Here is a 6,575-nt window from a genome sequence, read left to right on the forward strand (position 1 = left end):
AGACCCTTAAGGCTCAGCCCAGAATTATAGCCTCGCTCGGTTTTCTAGTTACGCCCCAAAGCGGAATGTTAAGGTGTGGTGGTGATGGTGTTGTTTTTTTGGCAAGGCGTCTGTGGGAATGCCGTCATGTGTCTTTTTTTCAAAGATAAAACTACATAGACTCGTAGAACTCGCTTCAGAATTGGAAGGGACACTAGGATCATCTAGTCCGCCCCCCTGCAGTCCAGGAGTCTCATATTCACTCGTGCCTGAACAATATTGTATTTCAGATTAGATTAGTATCAGGCCCTGGGGAATGTACAGAAGGCTTACTACACATAGGGAACCTCGGGCCCAGGGCCAAATGTGGCCCTCCAGGCCTGGCTGGCTGCTGGCCCTCAGAATTGTCGCTGGGCCATTGGCCCGATACAGCAGGCTCTTCTTGTGTTCTTAACAATGCAATTGCGTTAAACTGTGGAGTTCCTCTTTTTTACGAATAAATGAAATTTCTCCGCTTACATCCTGTTCTTCTGCCACATCCTGGGTGCTGTGAGCAGTTACAGTTGGTTGCCATGCTGGCAAATGTTGTTGCTACCTGCAAAATAAACATTAATACAGCAAGTCTGTGAGGTAGACTTAAGTCACCCATGGAGGTTTGTGGCCGTGTGCTATTTTGAGTGATGATTTGAGCCTAGGTCTCCCAAAATAACCACTGCCCCACACTAACTAGAATCTGGCAGCCATGAATGGAGCCAGGACAGAATGGAATATGCTGACTTTTCGGATCTCAGCACTAAGGTACCAAACGTAATATGATTCTGTAAGCACAGTAAAATGCTCCCTGACTGTCAGATTTAGCAGCAGTGCTGGGCCATTTCCAGTTTGCACAGAAAAGTCAAAACTATGGTAGCAACGTAATGCCAGTGCTTAGTTTTAATAAACAAATTGAGGATTTATGCATCTTAAGGGCATTTCCAAGCAGACTCTTTTTTTAAACGTCAAGTGTATACTGAGTCATCTGGTCTAGCAGTCAGAAGCAAAACCACATTAATCAGATACTTGTGTTGTGTGCCCTTGCCAAATGGCATGCAGAAGCCTTTCTGCATGTAAGTACACAAATGGTAGGCTAGGGCTTCACAGCATCAGCAGAAATCACATAGAACCCCCCCCCCCAAACCCCCTCAAAGTATATTCACACATGAATGTTTATTTATAGTCAAATTCAAAAAAACAACAACAAATATTTGATTCCATGCAATGAAGGGCAAACAAACTCAAAAACACAAGCCCACTAATAATACGTTTTTCATTATTAAAATTTTAAACAAGATTAGGAAAAAAATGAAATAACCAATACTGTACTCTTTATCAATTCCATGAACATTGCTTTCAAATCTTTATAGCTTTGACATAGCTTTCAATCACAAGGGGAGACCAACCTATCCAATTCAACATTGGCAGTGAAGAAGCACCTGCTTCTTTGCTTGTGTTTCCTCTTCCCTCCCCATCCTTTTTTCACTCTTTTTGTTGTGTGGTGGAGGGGGAGGGCAGAGGTACTCTTTTTAATATTTGTACAGTGCTTTGAAAATGTTAGGTGCTTTTGAAGTGTAATATTACTGCCAACTTTCTGAGGTATAAAAAAGAAGTTCTTATAAAAATAGTGATTATTTTTCATTTTAAAAACACAGTGTTATAAAAAATTAAGTTATAACACAAAAAAGAAAAGAACATATTATCATTTGTGTTCCAACATTTTATAAATATCTATTTTTCTATCTCTCTGCATACATAAGAGATGTTGTAACAAAGTAATACAAACTTACGTAGGAGAGCAATCACAGCAGGTTTGATGATGGCACATTCTGTCATATGTCAAAAGGCATATTACTATTCCTCTTTTTAATATTTACCTAGGAAAAATTTCCTTATAAATTCTAAAGGGGGGGAAAGGATACTAGCATATTTTGCTGGAACTGTTTGAATATTATCATTATTTACAAAAAAGATAAAGCTCTATTCCTTTATATTTGTCTTTATCTCAGTCTTAATCTTGGTTCAAATTTTTCTTCCATTGCGACAGACAGTGCTATTTTTCTAGAAAAAGAGGTGTCAGAACTCACCATGACCACCTCCCTCATTCTCTTAGAATGGCAATAGTGCTCACCAGAGAGGAGCCAGAACGGAGTTCCTGTGAGTTCCCCCTGAAAAAAGCCCAGCAACAGGCCATATTTGATAAACTAAACCTCTTAAGTAAATTGCAATTTTTTTAGCAATAACTATTTGAGCCTCAATCAAGAAAAACTCAACCAACTCTTTATCTATTCATTTTTCATATAATCCATCCCAGAAACCTAACAATGCTAGGGAAGGTATTGGCATGAGGTCCTATCTAAAGAGTGAATTGATTTTCTGAAGTACCATATCCCAAAAATCTGCCAGTAGATGGCACACAAACCAAAGGGGACAAATACAGGTATAAGCATTTAATTTGTTTACAACACCATCACTGTGGTGAAAAGTGGAGGTTCATATAAGAGAGAGTTGGACTGGAGTATAGCATCATCTCTATATTGTTTTTAGTGCAGGTTTTCGATTCATGCTGAGACCATCTTCATAGATGCATTAATCAACTCTCTGCTTGCTTGTTGCTTAATGAAAGCTTCTATAATAAAAGACCTAACTTGTCATGCACTTGTTCTTCTAAAAGTTCACATCCTTATTTTAATTGTAAAAATAATAAAGCCTACATAGCGATTTATCACAAGATACTTTGGGATTGATTTTTACCATAAAATGTGGATGGTAGAGAAGTAAGTGGAGATTGGGGGGGACACTAAATATTTGACCTTTGATTAAATTTCAAAAATTCTGTTTTTTTAATAGGGGCTACAAACTCAGTTTAGGTTCCATGCCCCAAGTTTTTAATGAGAAAAAAAGCTGTTGTTACAGGAATTCCATCTAGACCATTGTTTTTCAGTACCAACCAGGGGTTTTCCTCATCTTTATTACCCAAAGGCCAAATTTGCCTCCCACTGGTTTGCCTCACAATAAGTATGTATATGGCCCTTCCACCCTCTCCCTTTAAGAAATAGCACTTTCTGATTCAAGCCCCGCTCTCAGTATAAATCCTATCATTTTCTGTCAGGTCTGTAGTATTTTTTATTCTTTTTATAGCTTAGTTTATTTGTATCCTAGCCACTTTTTTTGTACTATTTGCGCTATATACTACATGGGTACCACCAAGGGACCAGATAACATTACAACCGTATTGTCAGCAAATAAAATTATTAAATGTTCCTTTCCCTTTACTGTATTATGGTACTTTATTATTAAAGTTGGCTCTTAATGCCACCCCCAGTGGCTTCGAAGCTAGAACAAATAACAGAGGGAAGGGGGAGCAATCTTCTTCCATTCCTCTGTATATTATAATGGATCAAGAGGCATGCCCATTCATTCTTATTGCTGCCTTTGACAATTGGTAAATCAGTTTGATGGCATGAATTATTTCATGCCCCAGAAATAAATTAGAAATTACCTGAAGAAGGAGCTTGCTGTACCACCAAAGGCCAGGCTGACACTGAGCATAGTTTTTGTTCTTCACAATGGTGAATTAACATTTAGAAAGCTCCTAACTGGATTAACTGTGTATCTGCAGTCTTTCTGTAAAGATCTGTTGGATCCATTTCTGTAAACGATTGGGTCAGAAACGATTTCATCTATGGGTGGATCTAGACACAGGTTAAAAATGCTATAAATAAGTCAGAAATTAAATGGTTACAACAAAAGATAAAAAGGCCTATGTAAAAATCCATATAAATTCCTTTTTGCTCTTTGATGCCATCTGGTGTTGCATGTTTATAACGCATTCAAAAAGTATTGTGACGAATGTAGCCGAGTCCTATGTGTTGACAATAATGCTATCAGTTTTTTGATGTAAACAAAAGACGCAATGACACATGCCCTTAAAAGATACTGTGAGAAATTCAGTGTTGCTCTACAATGCTCATTGTATCTGGGCAAGCATTTTAGCTTGCCAGACAGAAAAATCCCCCTCTCCCTGCTGCATTGTTCTGGAGTTTCTCGTGACACCCCCAAGCCCATTTTGATGGACACAGGGGAAGAGAGGGCAGAAAGCACCACTGCCCAAACCAAAGTCCTTGCACGGGGCTTCTGCTGATGGGATTCATTTGTTGAACTGGGGTTGTTGTCCTTTTTGTTGTCCTTTTGCTATGTTTATTCAATAGGTAAAGTGGACCTGATGGCGGCCTCTGCATCTGTTTTTCAAATGTCTGCTCTGTTCATGTGTACAGCAGGGTGGAGTAGAGGGTGGCTGCAGTTCAATGTCAACATCAAAAACAACATTAATCCTCTTCCTTCTCTGCTCTTCCTCTTTGCATTCCATTGCTTTAGATACTTTTCTCCCTGAGCAGCTCACTTTCACTATTGGAGTCAGGCTGGGAGAAAAATACATAAGACTCTTGCCAGGAATTAAGAAGGCAGGGGTGAAGATATATGAATAAACAACCCCTGACAGTTCTGTTTTAGCTCGGATATCAGGCTTGAAAACTCACTGCAAAACTTCAGCCTTCCCAATAAAGTTATTCCCTTCCCAGTGGAATTTGAACCTGACGTAAGTTTGAAATATCTTTCTGATTTACCATTGTACGGAAACTCCCTCCATCTGAGGCATTACTCTTGCCACTGCAAAAACTGTGGTCAGTCTGCTGGAAATCTCATGCCTTGTGTTTTATAATATGCATAATGTGCATGTTTACAGATCAAGAATGAGATGTTATGGCCCATCCAGACTAGTGCTTTAACACATTGTCTTCTATGTATCTTTGCTCTTGACTTGTGGGAAAGTGCATTAGTGGTGTATTTATCCTGCATTAGATTCTTCTGCAATGTTATCCCAATGCTATCCCGCTGTTGCTGTCCAGAAGGGCTACAGCACAACAAAAGCAGGATGAAAATAAACCAGTACATTTGTGGTATAAATATTTACGGGATTTCAGCAGGGAGCTATGGGAGATGCACTGATTGGGAATGAAGCAGTGTGACCACCTCAAAGCTTTTGCAGGATAAAACAGTATTGTTATCTGATGAATGTGAGCACATACACTGTATTAGTCTATCAAATTGCACTGTTTGCAACTGCAGCGAATAAAACCTGAGCACGAATTTTGAGCCAAGCATCAATGGATTTGTAAAGGAAACTTGTTAATTTGAGAAAGTTAAAATTTAGAACTACCTTCAAAAAAGTTTATAATTGATTTTAATTTTGATTCTGGTTTTATTTTATTTATGGCAAGTATAGTTATGTATCCTTTATTATTGTGTATTTTATTGTATTTGCTACAAGCAATAAATATTTATTGTATTGAAAGCAGAATAAGCACAAAGCATCAGGAATGTGTAATGAAAAGGACGTCTGGAGGGGCCATTAGCTCAGCTAGTCACATGCATGCAATCTATATTCTAGACTCAAATATGCCTGGAGTCATCTGATAGTAGCAAAGTCGGCTTATCTCACATTAAAACTGTCTTGCCAAGTACAGAACTTCTTCATGATTGGGTAGCTCAGCAAAAGAGAAGCATGCCAAACAGATGGCAAATGAAAGCAAATGCAGCTAGAACAAAAATGTGTTTAAAAAGGGCATGCATGATCAAAGCAGCCATTGATTTAATAGGTTGTTGCAGCTTTTATCTTTTGCATGCTTGTGCACATGTATTTGTTACTACTGAATATTCATAGTAACAGTGCCATAGTGTCATGGTGGATGAGGTGGCAGACAGCTTATTCTGTACCTGAATATATATATGAATATGAAATTATTATTTACTGGTATGATTCACTTTATATGCTATATTTTTTCTTTACCTATACTATAGCAATTAATAAAAAACTAAAAAATTGTCCAGTAGCACCTTAGAGACCAACTAAGTTTCTTCTTGGTATAAGCTTTCGTATGCATGCACACTTCTTCAGATACCAATTTCGTGCATACAGAGCCCAGAAGACAGATAGAAAACAATAATGATATTGATCTATTACAAGATCATCAACCTCATATCCTTGGTTGGGCTGAGTTAGGTGAACTCAGGGTGTGTTCACATTGCTGCCTTAGAACACAGTCTGTCCCCCGCTTCCCAGTGTGTTTCCCAGCTCTTTCCCCTCTAGCTGTTCAGATCAGCACAGCTTCATCGGTGTCAGATTCATTTCTCTGTGTGTATACACAAGAGAACATTGACAAGGCCCCATGTAGAGCACATTACAGTAATCCAAACAAGATGTAACTAAGGTGTGTCAAACCTCAAGGAACAGGCACGGCTGGCACACTAGCTTTAACTGTGCAAATACACTTCTGGCCACTGAAGAACATGAGCATCCATCAGGGCTGGGTGCAAGAGAACACCCAAATTGTGGTCCTGTGTATTCAGGGAGAGTGTTACATTCCATCCAGCACCGGCTGAATCCCTATTCCCTGTTCTGCCTCGCAACTGACCAAGAGCACATCTGTCTTGTCTGGATTAAGTTTCCATTTCTTCACCCTCATGCAGTCTGTTACATGTGACAGACACCAGTTTAGAACTGA

This window comes from Podarcis pityusensis (genome assembly GCF_964106645.2).
Source record: "Podarcis pityusensis genome assembly, chromosome: 6".
NCBI classification, from domain to species: domain Eukaryota; kingdom Metazoa; phylum Chordata; class Lepidosauria; order Squamata; family Lacertidae; genus Podarcis; species Podarcis pityusensis.